The 18,547-nt window shown below is 34.9% G+C and overlaps 1 protein-coding gene across 2 annotated transcripts in view; it reads right to left on the bottom strand.

Annotated features, from left to right (window-relative positions):
- LOC149554324 (glutamate receptor 3.3-like) overlaps positions 1 to 18,347 on the bottom strand; it is a 201,561-nt gene extending 183,214 nt beyond the window's left edge. Inside the window, exon 1 of one of the 2 annotated variants that reach the window (XM_089828442.1) lies at positions 18,080 to 18,347. The gene's annotated coding sequence lies outside the window, so the exon portion shown is untranslated. The remainder of the gene's footprint in view (positions 1 to 18,079) is intronic. The other variant, XM_089828443.1, reaches the window with a different exon arrangement.
- Positions 18,348 to 18,547: the final 200 nt, after the last annotated feature.

Genomic DNA, 18,547 nt, shown 5'->3' on the forward strand with positions numbered 1-18,547 from the left:
CATCCACCTGGTATACTTTGAAGTTTTTTTAGATGCATAAGCTAAGAACATTCTAACTACTTCAAGTCTTGCAACAAAGGCAAAAGTATCTTCAAAATCTATTCCTTCGTGTTGTGAGTAACCTTTACATACCAACCTTACTTTGTTTCTTACCACTTCACCTTGTTCATTCATCTTGTTCCTGAATACCCATCTAATGCCAATAACATTCTTATGATTAAATCAAGGAACCAGTTCCCAAATCTTGGTCTTTGTGATCTGATCAAGTTCTTCTCTCATAGCCTTCATCCAATATTCATCTTTGTATGCCTCATTTGTTGTCTTAGTTTCAACTCATGAAATCAAACATATCTCTTCAATTACCTTGTTCCTTGTCATTACTCCTCTATTTGTGCTTCCAATGATCTGTTCCGTGAGATGATTTTTTGCAACATATTTAGGTGTCCTCTATTCTAGTGTCCTTTGCTCTTCTCTAGCTTCTTATTCAAGATCATCTCTAGGTTCCTCAATCTGTACTTGCAAATTGTTATTTGTTTCATTGAATAGTTCTTGTTCTACATTTTGATTGTTAGGCCTTTGACTAGTACTTCCTTCATTATCAAAATCATAATCAAGTACTCTCTCTTTTTATTCCGAATTTCTCATCAACTTTTACACTTGCACTCTAAACTATTGTTGTCAATCTCTAATTATAACATCTATGTGTCTTGCTTTTTAATGAATAACCAAGGAATATACTTTCATCACTTATAGGATCAAACTTTCCTATATCATCATCTCTCTTGATGTAACATTTACTTCCGAACATTCTAAAGTATTTTACAGTAGGTGTACGTCCAAACCAAAGTTTCATAGGGTGTCTTACTAGTACCTTGTCTGATTTGTACTTTGTTTATAGTGTATACTATTGTAGTAACTACTTCTCTCCAATAGATATGTTCCACATTTTCTTCAAGCATCGTCACTCTAGTTGCTTCACTTACTAACTTGTTCCTTCTTTCTGCTATCTCATTCTGTTGTGGTGTCTTAGGAGTTGAAAGTTGTCTCCTGATTCCATTATCTTACAAAAAATGTTAAATTAATTTGATGTAAATTCTCCTCCTCTATCTGACCTTGTATATTTAACTCTCAATCTTGATTCATTCTCAACTTTAACCTTGAAAATCTTAAACTTCTCAAATGCTTCAAATTTCTCTCTAAGAAATGCTAACCACATCATTCTTGTAAAGTCGTCAATGAAAAGAAATAAATACCTTTCACCATAGAATGCTCTATGTCTTGTAGGACTGCATAGATTTGTATGAACAATCTCCAATTTCTCTGATGTACTAAATAACTTGCTTAGAAATAAATTCTTCTTCTGCTCAGCATCACAGATTCCTTGCAAATCATGTTAGAAGGTTTTATAACCTTTGACAAGTCTCTTACTGCATTACTATTACTAATCTTCACAACGTTATCAAAGTTTATATGACAAAAGCTCTTGTGCCACAACCATCATCAATCTTAGCAACCAAACAACTTATCTTTGTAGCATTCAATTGAAATATATCACCTCTGGTTCTTATACTTATACTAATCAGTTTTCCATTTTTGTCTTTGATAATAGATGTCTTCTTAATGAATCGCAAAACATATTTGTTGTGTCTACAAGTTGTCCAACACTCAAAAGATTATGTTTCAATCCATCAACAAAATAGACATCACCGATGTTAGTTTTACCAACAAGTGTAATAGATATTTTTCCCTTAATAGGACATGGAGCACTATTTTCAACTCTGACCACTCCACCATCATAGCTTTTGAGTTCAACAAACTTTTCTCTATCACCTATCATATGATGTGAACACCCACTATCTATTATTCAATCGGACTTTTTCTTTTCTACATGTGATACAAGTGTTTTTTCCTCTTTTGCAGGACTCTTCCTTTATACCAACAAATCTTATTTCATCTTCATCATCACTGTCTAGAAAATTTATCTCTTTGAAATCAAATTCATCATCTTCATCAACAAAGCAGTAGTCTTTTGTAATCTTTGACTTGTAAGGCTTTTTAGGTTGAAAAATGACCAAATTCTTTACAGTGTCAATATGAAAAAGCTTTCTTACCTCTTAATTCCCTCTTTGCAATTAGTGAAAAAGCTTCATCCATCTTCTTATCTTTATCACTTATGTCTGTTAGCATTCTTGCAAAATCACCACTACTGCTTGCAATTTAAGTTAGTACTCTTTTATTCTTTTGCAACTAGCTCTAAAAGCAGTCTCTGATCTAGGTAAACTATGTTTCAGTCTTGATTCATATGCTGCAACTTTCCAATCAGTGTCTCTCTATTGAAATTGGCATGACTGATATAATCTCTTCAATAGCTAATATTTTATTTTTATAAGAAAGGGTTAGAGATCTCAAAATTTTGTAACATACCTCAATTTCAGTTATATTTCCTCCATAGCTCTTAATGCCTGCAACAATCTCAATGATCCTTTGTGCAAATGCTCTAATTGATTCTTCTTTCTGCATTCTTGCATTCTCAAGCATAGCTTTCCAATACTGCAATCTAGAGTTCTTTGCATGTTCATCCTCTTCATAGAGTGCTTCTAACCTTGTCCAAATAACATGAGCAAGATGCAAACCTTTTATCTCAACAAATTCTGATTCGAGAAGTGCAGAGATTAATGTTTCCCTAGCATACATGTTGTACATGAATAGTTCTCTTTCCGAAGGTGAGCAAGAATATAGATGTTCCTCTTCCTTGACTGTCTTCTTATCGTTCGTGATCATCCAATAGTCAGATCCCATGCATTGCAAGTGAGTCTTCATTTTGTCCTTCTAACTGCCACAGTTCTCTCCAACAAACTTCAGACTTTTCTTCTTGAATGTCATGGACCTCCTTCAATTGTTGAACTTCTTGATAGAGCACCTGATGCCCTAATACCAATTGTTAGAAAGTAAAGTCCATCGATACAACAAAGACGGGGGAGAATCAGTTGTATGCTTAATCCAACTTAAACTTATCAAATCCAACTTCAATAACCAATAAAGTGAACAATCCCAAGAGATATAACATACACAACGTGTAATATCCCCATTTTTAGCAGGTCCTTGCAGTTGGCTTGGTCAGTTCATCATCACGACCCTCTTGAGCTGATAGTGGGATTTGAGGGTCTCTGTTGTGGAGTTATTAGGCTATACAGTGGCTTGTGGTGATGTGTGGCTTCATTTTGAAGGACTTACTATTCATAGTAATTCAACAGTTGGTTTCAATGAGCTCAATTGAGTTAGAGGAGTTGAGTGATGCTCTCAATTTTTTATTTCAGGCCTTTGGTTTGGGCTCCAAGATTCTTGGATGGAGCGTCTATTTTTAATAAGCAACCTCATCAGATTCATTCATCATTTTTCTTCATCAAAATCACTCGTGTTGTCAAATTTTGATTCTGATCCTTCTTCAATCATTTTCGCAAAACAGGTGAATTATTATTAATATTCAGCTAAATATGTTGAGGTTGCTATTTTTTAAGGTGTTGTATGTTGGTCACCTTACTGTCATAGCTCGTTGGAACCAGGTTAAAAAGTATTAAATCTTGGGCACATGAGCAACGACCTCATGTGTCAAAATTGCATGATATGGTTGAAAAGATCGTCTTTGGGAGCCAATAAGGAGATTAATATATTATATTATGTGCCTAAGTATAAAGCAAAAAAGCTTTTAAGTGAAAGGTGTATAGTTGAAGCTAAGTTGCACAATGGAGATTATAAATATGGCTTCCATTATGAGAATTGATCATCCAATTGTCTTTTTTTTTTCTTTGTCTCTTGCAAGGGTTTCTGAAGTTTGTGAATTTCAATCCATTGCTGAAGTACAATGGATTCAGACTGAGTTTCTTAGTGCCTTCCTGTACTGTTGCTACTGTGGTTGAGAAGTCAAGTGTTTGCTGAGGTGAAGTAGTTGAATTCTGGAAATTATTTTGACATCTTCCTTTACTGTGTTTACTGTGGCCGGGAAGAGATTATGTGTTGTAGAATTTCAGACACTGTGCCTACTACCACATTTGCAATTGGGCGACAATTTTTCTCAGTATTGGACACAGAGTCATCATGTGTTTGGGCAGCTACCTTAGAGTTGTGATTTTGTAAAATTGGAGATGCCTGCTGGACTGATTGTCTTCTGATATTCGGAACAGTGCTTATACTTGTTGCTGGCATCACTGTTATTTGTGAGTCATGCATCATCTGGCTGCCTGTTGGCAAATTGGCATTGTCCAGATTCTTCTAGGATAAAAGAAATTTCAGTTTGTTTAAACAATAGTTTTTTGTGGCATTTAATGCAACAAACCTCAACACCTATGTATTCAGTTGTCAATTTCTTATTTTGCAAATACAATAGATTGCAAACCAGTTCTGATTTTTTAACTGTGGTGGGAGGTACTGCATTTAATTTTCAGTATTTCATTTCATGACTAATTTACAAAAACCAATCAGAAATTGGTAATTGGTTTTGTTCACTGTTAGTTTTTACTCGCATAATCCAAGACTTGAGAAGTTTGCAGATTATAAAAGTTGTGCATTATATATTGTTGGGGAGAGCAGCTAGGTATATTATAGAGCTTGCATGCAAAGTATTTGACAAAAATGTCAAATAACTGATAATTGAAGAAAATTGGTGTTCATCAAAGATATAACTGGTTGGGAGTTGTTACACAATGACACAATGATTTATTAACTAGGGAAACCCTTGATCAAAGAGAAAACCCCGGTGGAGATGGTACCCACAAAATGAAGTCCTATAATAAAAGTTTCTTGTAAAAGGATATGATCCAGTTAGGAGCCAATTACATACAATCGGTACATTTGTGTCCCTGTTAGGAGACTTTGAATCCCTGTCAAAAGATTGTAGCACTATCAGGAGCAATAAGGAAGACAACTGAACTCACTGTCAAAATTGCTTCAGAACTCTTACACTAAACAGATCTCTTTTTTGTGGCATTTAATGCAACGAACCTCAACACCTATGTATTCAGTTGTGAATTTCTCATTTTACAAATACAATAGATTGCAAACCAGTTCTCATTTTTTAATTGTGGTGGGAGGTATTGCATTTAATTTTCAGTATTTCATTTCATGACTAATTTACAAAAACCAATCAGAAATTGGTAATTGGCTTTGTTCACTGTTAGTTTTTACTCGCATAATCCAAGACTTGAGAAGTTTGCAGATTATAAAAGTTGTGCACTATATATTGTTGGGGAGAGCAGCTAGGTGTATTATAGAGCTTGCATGCAAAGTATTTGACAAAATGTCAAATAACTGATTATTAAAGAAAATTGGTGTTCGTCAAAGATATAACCGGTTGGGAGTTATTAAACAATGACACAATGATTTATTAACTAAGGAAACATTTGATCAAAGAGAAAACCCCGGTGGAGATGGTACCCACAAAATGAAGTACTATAATAAAAGTTCCTTGGAAGAGGATATGACCCAATTAGGAGTCAATTACATACAATTAGTACATTTGTGTCCTTGTTAGGAGACTTTGAATCCCTGTCAAAAGATTGTAGCCCTATTAGGAGCAATAAGGAAGACAACTGAACTCATTGTCAAAAATTGCTTCAGAACTGTTACACTAAACAGATCTCTAAGATAACATATCTCAAGTAGTGAACTAACCTATATAGCAAACTCTTTGCCAATACAGCTCCTTTGAAGTTTTCAAACCAATCCTCAACATCATCTACTGCTCTGCCCTGATCAAATTCACCCTTTGACCACATCTGCTTTTATACAACACAATGTGATGATTACAATCAAGGAAACAACCTTTCCTTTATACCTTATCCTAATAACTAATTGAGTCGGCTTCTGAGGGCTTTTCCCAATATACAATGAGTAATATAAGCCCTTAGTAAGATATTACAATTAGGTTTCGTACACTACAATATACTTTACTACTTCCAAAATAAATCTCAATTGCACAATCGACTGCTAGTGAACATGACACACGTTACACTTCAACAACCTTCACAAAATGATCTCAAGCATCTACTATCACGAACATAACATCACAAACATATCTCCAAACATGATCTAGGCTCTCTTAACTTCATTCCATTTCACTCAAAAAATACAACTAAATTACCAATAAACTATTTCTTGCACACTAACCTGCAACCAATCTTCACTAAATCAACTGCAACTAATGAAATCCTCCAAACAAATATGCGCGAACACAAATGTAGTATCTGAACACATCCATGAACATGAATCTAAGCCCGCATAGCTTAACTTGTTATATCAAAGCCTCATTGACCAAATCTGCCTATGCAATGTACCACAACTTTGTTTGTCACATAACACAATACATATATTTTGACATTAATGACAAACCAAGTCATGAATGAAACACACAAGCAATAAATCCAAGTGTCAACCACTCAACAATCTCCCCCTTTGGTATATACTCAACAATATGCTAACAAAAAGAGCTTTTCTTCCGAATATGTTCAATATTCTAAATAAGCATCTACAGACTATTTTGCTTGAGCTTCTTAAGGCCAACTTAATTACTCTTCCATTGACAAAGTATAGCAAACACAAACTAAAAAATTCTTCTATTTGTACGTCTCATCAAATTCATAGCCACAAGACTAGTGAATGTTATCATTTGCAATGTAAAATTCAAGAGTTCACTAATTGTGATATGCTCCAAATAAATTGCAATAATGATTGGTATCCTTTCCATGATCATTCTACTTAATACATCTACATTTCTATTATATTGTTCCTCGCTATGTATCATTGCCAGCCTTCCTCTTGTGGGCTCATAGTCCTACTTTGTAAGCAACATAATAATCCTTTTCATTGTCTCCTCACTTGGGGGGCAAGGATCCTATTTCACTCTCTTGTCTATCTCATAGGATCCATTTTTTCCCTTTGTTGAATTGTTTTCTTTTTATATGATGACATCCTTTCTTGCATGCATTTATTGTGTTACATGAGGATTAACATCGCGAGTGCAATCTTATGTTTGTTTGAAACCACGTGTCTAGTATAAATTGAAACCACTTAGGGGATTATAATGTGTCCTCTTTTCTTATTCAATGCATCTAATACCCCAAGTGAACTTGCATCTCTGATATAAAAGATCTCTCACTTACAATATATATTGTACATTCTCTCTCATTTCTCTCAAGGATCCACTATCTCTTTGTTGTTCCTCTCTTTTATACTATGATGTCCTTACTTGGAAGTGCATATCTTGTATACTTGAGATGACCACTAAGTAGGTATAATATGGCATCCTTCCATCTTCCTTTTCATTCCTCTATGGATTTACATTATTTTATGATACATTCTACTTTTTGACATGTGACACTTTGTTTCACGCAAGACACGAACATCTTTGCTTAACAATTTTTTTTCATGCCTTAGAGGGACATGTTTATCATTCATGATCATCCATAGTATCATTCTTTCCTTTCTTTCCTTGATGACTTGTATTATATTTTATCTTGCCTTTACACAAGGTGTAATGGGCACCCCTGAATGTCCCAAAAAACTAAACCAAATTGCTGAAAGGAATTATGTCAAACAGTTTGCATTCAACCTCTTATTTCTCCGTTTAATGTTTCAAACCCCTTATAACTCCGGAAATCAAACATTTATTTGTTTGTTGTGTTTTGTGCATGGAATTGGTATCATACAACATAAACAAGAAAGAAACTACAATAATATGCAAAGTGGAAATGAACTGCTGCCAATAGAATGTTATTTTCAGAATTCATAAAACCAAATACATGGCAGATTTATCAACTCACTAATTACTTCAGCATTATTGACATAATACTCCAGCCCATGCTTTCGAACTTGCTGCTACAGTGTCGCGTGAATAGTGTCGCGTGAATAGTGCCGCGTGAATAGTGTTGCATGAATAGTGCCGCATGAACAATGCTGCTACAGTACTTTGTCCTTCAATCAGTCCACTACCTTCGTAATATCATTCCTCCAAGCGGCATAAGCGTCGAACAAGTAGTGAAGAAGATATAAGCAAAATACCAAATCTGTCTGTAGCTGGAAATGCAACTAAACTGCCTGATAATGAAGCCAATAACAAAGAATTCCAAAGGCCAAACCCCAAGGGAATGACGTCTAGAATGTTACAAGAGAGGATAAATGTCCTCAAATGCCAAGAATGGAGCTACAACTCACTCACCAATTTCTTCTCATATTCAACCTGTCTAATGAAGCCACAAATGCTTCCTTTTATTCTATTTCCAAGGGTCCGCTCAACTCATATGGGCAATGTGGGATAAAAGATGTGTAATATATAAAACATATATTAAAATACCCCTTATGTCTCCCTTGGGTACACATCCCCATAAAATAAATATTAAAGTAACACTTTAATATTTTACAATTAAATTAGATGTTACTTTAATAAAACTTCAGGCATTAAAATGTATTAGCAATCAAACTCCGAATAATGCGAGTGATAGCTCATCAGAAAGCTCTCACCGAAGAGTATCAAATCCAATCACCAAAATTGACCTGCACTGTGTCCTGCCGACTTACTAAAAATAGTAAGTATGCCTGAAACTGAGTAAATCAACTTTGTTTTGGCCCAAACTGGAAATTACTAGGCCAAAACACTCCAGGATCCCATTAAACCCTTCGTTAGCCCTCGGGACTATGTAGAACAAGGCTAACGCACACACACTTGATCAACTGCTAAAATGGGGACATTACACAAGGGGGGTTAACATTAATTGTAAATTCTCTCTCTTTTGTCTAAGGATTCACTTTCATTAGTACAGTGGCATTTGTTTATCATGTGACATTATTTCCCTACAAGGAATTGTTGTCTTGATTGGGACTCTCACTTATGCAAGAGGTGTACAATCCCTGATCATCGCCTCTTCTTTATTTGCAAAACTATGTTCATAATAAAAATTTTCCCTTACTATGTGCTTTAAAGTTTGTCACCCTTCATCAACAATCCCTAATGCACCTCGAAATAGGGGGCTAAACAAGCGCATTCTTGTTCTACTCCCCTCTTTTGACTTGAAGTCGTTATCTTTATTTAGACACTCCTCTTGAAGGTAGATGTCTTGTCAATAAGATCTCTTCCTTTCAAGGATCTTGTCTCATGTGCAAAATATCCTTTCATGATTATCTATTTTCTTACCTTGTAAAAGTCAACACTCTTTGCTAAGATTGTGGCATATTGTTGTTTGAAGGATATCTCCTTATTGATAGAAGTAGGTATCCTTGATTCTCTTCCTTATGACGCCTATATAGACATAGTCATCATAAGGAGGGAGCATACATATGGCCTCCCTTGTATTATACTTAAGCATTTTTTCTCTTATTTTTGTTGTAGTCAATCCCTAATGACTACAACTGACCCTTGTCCATCCCTGGTATTCACATTTACATACACATATCTCTACGAATAACAGACCCTTGTCCATCCATAAAGAGCACAAACACAGGTAAATCCTATGGTGACAAACAGATTGATCCATGGGGTGCGCACACAAACATTTCTTCATGGATCATGGAGCCCAATCCATTCATGAGGAGCACGCATGCATGCAAAGTTGCCAGAAGTTGTAAACTTTTTGTAGGACTAACTACCAAGCACACAAACCTACTAGACTATCCAATCCTACCTTTTGTGATTTATAGTAAGACACACAAATCTTACTAGGCAAGGTAATCACGTCTCTCTACCCCTCTCTTTTGCTTTCATGGTAGCAGATTAGACCATCGAGTTTGTATCATCATTAGTGATGATGTTATTTTCCTATGTGATCAATTATGCTAGTGCAATAGCTTTCCATACATGATATTAGTGTGTGAGGCATTCTCGATCAAGGTCTCTTTCACTAGTTGATTTAGAGTTTGTTTTAGTACTAACCCCTTTGTGCATGTCTTTTGTTTTTAGGTTTTGTTTTTGCTTTGTTTTTGTAAAAACCTTGTCTAATCCCAACTGATGTGCTGATGCAAATCAATACTATCTCTTTTGCACACTTGTGTTTTTTTTGAATTTTTTTGTATTTTCGGTTATATATTTTTTTTTTTTTGGATTTCTGCAAATAAAAAATGCTTGAAGGAAATGTTTGAAATAAAATGCTTGAACAGACAACTGATAACCAATGCAATAAATTTGCTCACAATACCAAATGAGTATAATTTGACATTTACAAATGAATAAACAATTTAAAGAGAACCTATTATTTGCAAAAGCTCATTCCCAGATTTATACACCTGCATGCATATTGAAATCTCCACTCAACGAAATCGCAGCCTGTACAATATTGAAGCTTTTCCAAAAACAGTGTGGTTTCCAGTTGTAACCCTTTCCAGCTCCCAATGCGAATTGCAGACCAAAAAGACTAGACGTGAGCCTCTAAAAAGAAATTGCAAGCCTCATAATGTCTAATGTGGGTCTTAGAGAATGAATCGATCAACTCCCAAATAGTAAATACCAAATGCCGCCCAAACAAAATCACAGGTGTTCAATTCTCGATTGCAGGAATTAAGTCGAGCTTATCCAATGCAATTGCAGCTGTCCCAATGATAGTTATCTTTGTATGATATTCAATCGCTACCTAGAAGGGAAACAATTTTTCTCAAAATACACAATGATTATCCTCAAATGTAAATGCAGGTCTCAAGAATCTGCAAACAAATTTCCTCCCATTCAATCAACAATCATTCAAAAACAAACCACTCCTTAGGCAAAGTAAGCACAATAAGAAGAATTGGCAAATTGCTATACAATAGCAACAATTTGCAATGCAAACTTTAGAGCAATTCAAACCCTTAGCCAAATGTCAAAAAGAAAATAATATTCATAATGCTTTTCTCTCCAAATGAAGCCATATTAATAATGCCTTTGTGCAACCTCTCTTCTCCATTATACGTTTCACTTAGACATTACTTTACAATATATAGTACAATTACTCTATAATATAAAGCACATTAATAATTATAAGTACAGTTAATATTTATAAAGTCTCATTATAAGTGCAATAAATATGACTTCCCAAAACAATCGCATTCGGAGCCCAAGACTGAAATGATAAGCAACCACCATTGCCAACACTACCCTATCAAGAATAGAAATTAGTTGAAAAGGACTTAATAAAAATAGTAAGTCCAAAAATAGCAAATCCACAACAAAGAGCCCCAAAACCAATTGTCAACTCACAAAGGTCGCAATGATGAGTTTACAAACCTTGACTCCAAGAACCTACTAAATTAGGGACATTACAGTTTTTGTGCCCTTGTGCTCGAATGTGGAGTTGAGATCCTTAGTTTGAGGGCTTATGTTCTTAGACTTGGTAATGTCTTATCTCTTTGCAATTCACCACAAATATCTTTCTTTTCTTCCTTCTCTTCCTCTACTGTGAGTATGACTTGCATCATACTCTCACTAGAGTCGGGGCTAAATGTACCGTCTTAAAAAGACAACACTCACTTTGTAAGACCTTTTAGCCCTCCTTAGTGTGGTTTGGTACATTAGGACCTTGTATTGCATTTAATAACTTAAATCGAGGTCCTTTTTCTTCCTCTAGTCTAGCTCAAAACTCTATGTTGGTATTAATTTCTATGCATGGCTTCCCATTTATTCCTCCAATCACAAAAATCATGCTTTAAATGCATTTCCGACTATTTCCACCTATTTGCACAATATTTCTTAGATGTGGGAACTTTGCTTGGAAGTTAGTACCTTTGGGTTGAGATCGAGGTCGACCTCAAACTAGAAGGTAATTTCTTATTTGTTCCCAAGCCCCAATGCAAAATATTGTCATTTTCCCACCTTCTACAATCGACCCTTTCGATTTTGATACCCGAAATCATTATAAAAGGAGGCTTACTCACTTCACTTAATCATTCACAAGTACTATATGCAATTAGCACCCAAGCAATCAAGGCATCCGTCTTCATCTATTCAAGCATTCAAGCATCTTCATCATCCATTGTGCATTTCTTCTCCTAAATCTAGCTTCATTGAAGTCGGCCATTAAGGTGGAGATCCACTTTCATGGTTTCAAGTTCTTCAAATCCATCATTGAGGCGAACTACAAGTATCTACACATATGACGATTTTTCTTACATGATTTCCTTTTGGTTTTTGGTGTTGAGTCAAGGCTATTGCATTAACATACTTGATCACATACTAAACATAATTGCATCAACATTGGTATGATATTCGCAATTGTTAGATTTACTTGTAGTACATGTTAGCATTCCTTCATTTATATCTATTTCAATTTGAGGTCGATTCCTCAATCGAGGCTTGACCATGGCAAGCCCCTCCCCACCAACACATTTCCCCCTCTTGTGTGCAAGTGTAGGATTACAAGTTTTCGAATCGAATTCACAAATCTTGGATTTCAATTTCTAACAGAGTTTTCCGATCTCAGATTTCTACGCAGAATAGGTTAAGGTCGACCTCAACCTTAACTAGAGACTTTCATATTTTCTAGGTTTGTAGATTCTAACTTCTAGATCTCAAATCCAGCTCTCAATTTCAAACTCGGATTGACAACATTTTCAAGTTTGTATCTTGGTGAGCACCGTTCTCTCTTTGTCATTTCATAGCACTTAATTTCATAGAATTCATTACTTTAAGATTAAAGGGAGAAAAAAACACAAAATATCCTCACATTAGGGAGATCGCGCATTGGCACTTTCCCCTTGTGCTAATTGGATTTCCGTTGTGGAGGGATCTTGGTATTCCTTCTCCTAACATCCATTTGGTGAGTGATCTATCCACCTTGATTGCTCACCATTTTGTATGTTACAGTACCTTTCTAATCCTTGTTTCTACAACTTTCAAAGCTCCATTCAAGCTCATACAAACACATTTTCAAATGTCATTTTTTTAAAGCATATAATTTTTTGTCAAATTTGCAATGTTGCTATTAGATTGTAACCATTGTGATGAAACATATCACTTTCAAAACTCAATATATTTTGGCAACTGTATTTGCTTTTATCTCAGATATTGCTCATTGAATTTGTTATTGCTTGTTTGAGGAAGTTGTAAACACTAAACTCAAAAGTCCACTTTGCCTTATTTGTGAGTCGCAACCATAAACACACTAAGTATGAAGCGCCAATATCGTAGCAAATGGTGGAGTTATTCTTGTCACTACCAAAGGATTCAAACCAATATATGTTACAATTGTTGACCAAAGGAGATAACAGTTTTTGAAAGCTGATTTGAAGATTGGATTTGCTAACAAGAAATCAAATATGTAGGAAAGGATGCAAGTACTGGGGAAGAATTGAAGTCAAAACAATAAGAGAATTTCAGGTGCAGCCAAAGAAGTGTCTAGATTGTCGACTGGGGAGATGCAAGCAATAAGGAAAAGTTTTGATTATTGAAGCCTTCGTCCATTGCATGTGTTTAAGTAGTAGTCTAATTAAGGAAATCTATTGCAGTTAAAAAAATTCAAAGAAAAGGTTTTGAGATCATGAACTAATAAAGAGAAATCAATTAAGAATATCATGGAAGTGTTCTATTTGAATAAAGTCAGAACAAATTGTGAAACTGCAATTAAGTGCAGTTAAGCTCAAGTTTAGGTGAATTATTTTTTTGTGTTTAAAGATTCTATTTTATTTTTCAATTGGGAAAATTGAGAAAAAGATGAAAAAGGAGAATGTGAATCTTATTTGTGAGATTGATAGTCTAAAACATGAATTGACAAAATTCTAAAGGTGTAATTCAGAATTGATAGACAATTTTTTTAAATTGGAAAAGAAAAGTGAAAATCGAGAATCTTGAAAAGAAATTGGAGAAAGTTAAAACGGAAAATGGAGAAAAAAATAAATAAATTGTTTGGCATTGTAAAGAAAGAAAATGAAGATTTCCAAAATAATTTAAAAATTTTGGAAAAAGAAAATAAACTTTTGAAATTGAAACCAGTAGTTTGTGATGTTGCATGTGGTGCAAAAGATTTGTTTTATTCTCTTGATCTATCAACTAACGTGCATTGTGTGCCTAATGTTTTTTCAGATGAAGATGGTGTCGGAGGTAAGGATATGCTTGTTTGTATTAGTGCAATTTGAGATGCTAATAAAAAAAAGTTTGTTTGAAAATAATATTGGTTTGAAGATGATGCATAAAATGGGATATAAAGGAAGAGGACAAGGAAAACATGGGCAAGGCTTATTATGCGACCAAAATGTGAAGGCTTGGATTTGGTAAGAGAGAAAGGAATGATGTTGTAACATGTTTTGCAAATCTAAACAAGTTAGATCAAAGAAATGAACGTATGTGGTGTTCTCATTATCACATGGATGGACATCAAGCAAATAAATGTTAGGATCTTCACTCTTGTCAAATTTTTGGGTTAAAAATCACTCAAAAGAGTCATGTTAGAATAGGCAATGCAGTGGAAAATCTACAAAAGGTTGTTTGTAGGTTACTTGTGGATGGATCAATGAATCCAACTGGGAAAGGGTGATAAAGATGTTGAGAAGGTTGTACAAACCTAAAAGTTTGCATATCAAAAGAGACAAATGTAAAACAAGATTTAGATGTTTGAGCGAAGTAGTTGATGACTAATTGTTCTGATTGGCACATGAAAGTGTCACGAGTCTTCTCTATGTTAGAGAAAGGAGGGGAAGGCTAATCCTTGTGATCTCTCATGAAGGAGAGAGATAACTAAACAAATAGTTGACTTCTATTAAAAGTACACCATGTGGGTCTATAGGATTATAGTGATGGTAAAGTTGCACAGTGAGTTGCAAGAATCAGTTTTGAGTGCTTTAAGATCAAATTGTGAGTATCTGCATCAAGAGGGAGTATGCAAATGTATGCAGATGACTAATACTTCGTCTCTTAGTTTTGACATGTCAGCCTCCAGTTCCACCATTCAAACCGTTGGCATGAAAGGCATCTTCAATTAGTTATCCTAGCAGCAGTTTAACTTGCATTAATCTGATTTATTCTTTGCACTGAATAAAGCATGAATGCCATGTTTAGTTTATGTGCTTGTTGAAGTCTATGATCTGCCTGTTTGTATTAGATAAATACATCATGAAGCTCATTCGCAATCCTAATTTAGGGGTTATTATCTCTATATAGAGTACTAAATCCTTGGAAGCAGAAAAAGGCCTCTTACCAAAGACAATGTAATTGGAGCTGAAATATTAATAAAGAGCTTTGTGTTTGTGGTTAAAATTTGTATGCCCTTTTTTCTCTGTTATGAAAGAGAAAAATATATAAAATGCTGATATTATTGATTCAAATTTTCATTGATACATTCGGATACAAACTGAATTATACTGAATGTCATTTACATTGATGTCTCAGCATCTGTATATAGTCTTATTTTTCCCTTACAGCAACTACTTACAAGAATAACTTCCCACAACTATATATTGAACTAATTTTATTTATCTAGTCTAAACACAGAAACTAACCTAATTAATGTAATAAATCTAGCATTCCCCCCTTATTACATTAATTCAACAATCTAACATTCTCGCTTATTAGAAACTAACCTAATTAATGTAATAAGTCCAACATCCCCCTCTTATTACATTAATCCAATAAAAGTGAAAGCCTTCACCAATATTATTCCTCTAGAAACTTTGACGAAGCTCATTCAGCAATATTTGAAAGTAAATCTCTCTCCGCAACTTCAATTTGCAAATCCCAATCTTGAAGTTGCCCTCATATCCCAACTTCAAACTGCAAATCCTGAAGTTGACCTCATAATAACATTGTTTCCACCTCCCTTACACAACGAGACATAGTTCCTCTAAAATTTCACATCTCCATGGAGTGTGCCTGATGCCTCCTTTGGTGCTGCACATGAGACACCTTTCCTCCAAAAGTCCACATCTCCTCCGAGTGTGTCTAACGCCTCTTCAAGTGCCGTAGAAACAATCACCACTAATATGTCTTCATATGGACGTCTTTACTCTGAAAGTCGACATCTCCTCTGAGTGTCTGTAATGCCATTCTTCAAACCCTGCCCCGATACAGTTCATAGAAGGACAATCACACAGCCAAGCCCTCTCTTTTCTTCAAGGACACAAATCTATCAAGTCCCCTCTTATCTTCAGGGATGAGTTTGCCAAGCCCCGACTTTATAGGGAAACAAATAGGTGCTTCTCATGTAGTACTCATCTCTAAGCGAGAAGCTAGCTTGAGATGAAAAAAAATCCTCCAAACTCCATTGCCTCCAACCTCCTATTTACTTATTTGTAATTCTTTAATGCACAAATCTTGTATCAATTTCAGGTGGACTATCACAATCATCAGTATTTGAATGTATTGTGAAATCACAAAAGTGTGTCTCACCTTCAACTGCAACAAAGGTTGTATTTTTCTTCAACTTCCCATCGATAAGATCTTTGGCCCGCTGAAAACAATTCATTTGTACATGTCCACTTTGTTGACAATAAAAACATTTTAGTTCTCTCCTACCAAGAACACTAGATTTCTTTCTAGCAAATAAAACACAATCCTTAGTAAAATTATTTCTCTTATGAGCTCTATTTCCTTCACCAATTAAAGAAGAAATTATAGCTTCTAGGCTAGGATTCATTTTGTTCAAAGTGAAAACAATATGATCAAAGCTTGAAGGCATGCTACTAAGTAGGATTGCTTTGGCATCATCATCATCAACTTTGGAGTTCACACCTACAAGTTGATTAAGAAGTGAACGAAAAGTACTTATATGTTGAACAATGTTATCACCTTCATTCATCTTCAACCTAAACAACTTTTTTTTTATGGACATTTTTGCACTAGAAGCCTGTGAACCAAACAAGTTGTTAAGCCCATCCCATATGTCTGTTGAAGTCTTCGAAAGATCAATATGGTGCAAATATGCATCTGATAGACCAAGTCCAATCAATGCAAAGGCTCTATGATCTTTGGCTGTCCACTTCGTTATTTCATCTGCATCTTGGGGTTTCTGAATAGTTCCATTAACAATGCCCCATAGATCTTTTTCAATCAAAAGCAATTGTATCTTAATTTGCCATGTGTGAAACTCAAGCCCTTCAAATTTAGGAATTGTAGATAATTTATCCATTGTTTAGAAAACACTATTGCAGAACAAATAATGTAATTGAAAAACTGAGCAATACATGTAATCTGTAACTGATCCCTATTTGTTTATTGATAAAGAAGAACGATCACACCATATTCATGACAATATAACATTATAATATCTGCGCAATAAATCTCAAACCTCTCTTCAATAAATCCACAGAAATTAAGGTTCTCATTATCCAAAATCCATTTACACTCTTCTCCCCATTGATCAACCCGCTCTAATACCAAATGAAAGAGAAAAAAATATAAAATGCTGATATTATTGATTCAAATTTTCATTGATACATTCAGATACAAACTGAATTATACTGAATGTCATTTACATTGATGTCTAAGCATCTGTATATAGTCTTATTTTCCCTTACAGCAACTACTTACGGGAATAACTTCCCACAACTATATATTGAACTAATTTTATTTATCTAATCTAAACACAGAAACGAACCTAATTAATGTAATAAATCTAACATGTTATACACTATTTTTCAGATCTGTAAAAGCATCGAGGCCTTCATAGAGGAACCCCGTGTGGAATTCCCTAGAGACACAATAGCGTTGAAATTTGTGTCGCATCCTTTGCAACAATGGACGCACAGGCGTAGAAGGTTAGTTGACCATACCAGATAATAATAATTTTAGTGTTTTCCTTTCAACAATCAAAATACAAACAGCAATCACTGCAGAGCTACGATTGAATTACGAGAAAACCGAGCGAACCAAAAACACCGAACAAAAGTTTGCAGCTAAAACCTTTTTATAATCCAAGTATGAATTCAAAGGCGCAGTACACAATATGTAAGGATGTAAAAAATATTAAAAAATTAAATACTATGTTTCCAAAATGAACGCTAAAAAATTATCTGCAACCTTTTTTAGTCAAATGGCTAGATTATGGTAATGCATAAATGCAACAAATATTCATTCCTCTATGAGGATTCTGCAATTTAAAATGTTGCACTGATATTTTTTCCAACTGAAAATGCAGTTTACCTGATGAAGTTGACTGGCAGGGAACAACAATGGAGAAGAAAAGCAGGCTTAAAAAAGATGCATTGCTCTCCTCTTATACAATTCACTGGATTCTTTGCTTGAGCACCTGCGTTGCGTAAAGAATTACTTATTAAATTTCCCACTTTGTAATCAGGAATCTCTGAGAGCAAAATTGAAACTGGAGATGTTCTCCCACGGTTTTACGTAAGCACGTATGAACACTCCCTCGCATTAGGCGGCAGAAGTCTTTCGCTTTTGCTTTTATCTCGGGAAAAAAAGGGGAGAGAGGGAATATTAAGATTTTTGTGTTTCTCATTGGAAAAAGGAGGGAACGTGATAAACGAGTTCTATTTTTGAAAAATGCTAAAAGGTGTACGACGAGTTCTGGTTTGTGTACGTAATTCTGACCGTATAATTAATCTAAATAAATTCCAAGATCGATGAATATACAGAACAAGTAAGTATAGC

The sequence above is a fragment of the Cupressus sempervirens genome, chromosome 5 (assembly GCF_028749045.1).
Source record: "Cupressus sempervirens isolate cs-2001-9-10 chromosome 5, ASM2874904v1, whole genome shotgun sequence".
Lineage (NCBI taxonomy): Eukaryota > Viridiplantae > Streptophyta > Pinopsida > Cupressales > Cupressaceae > Cupressus > Cupressus sempervirens.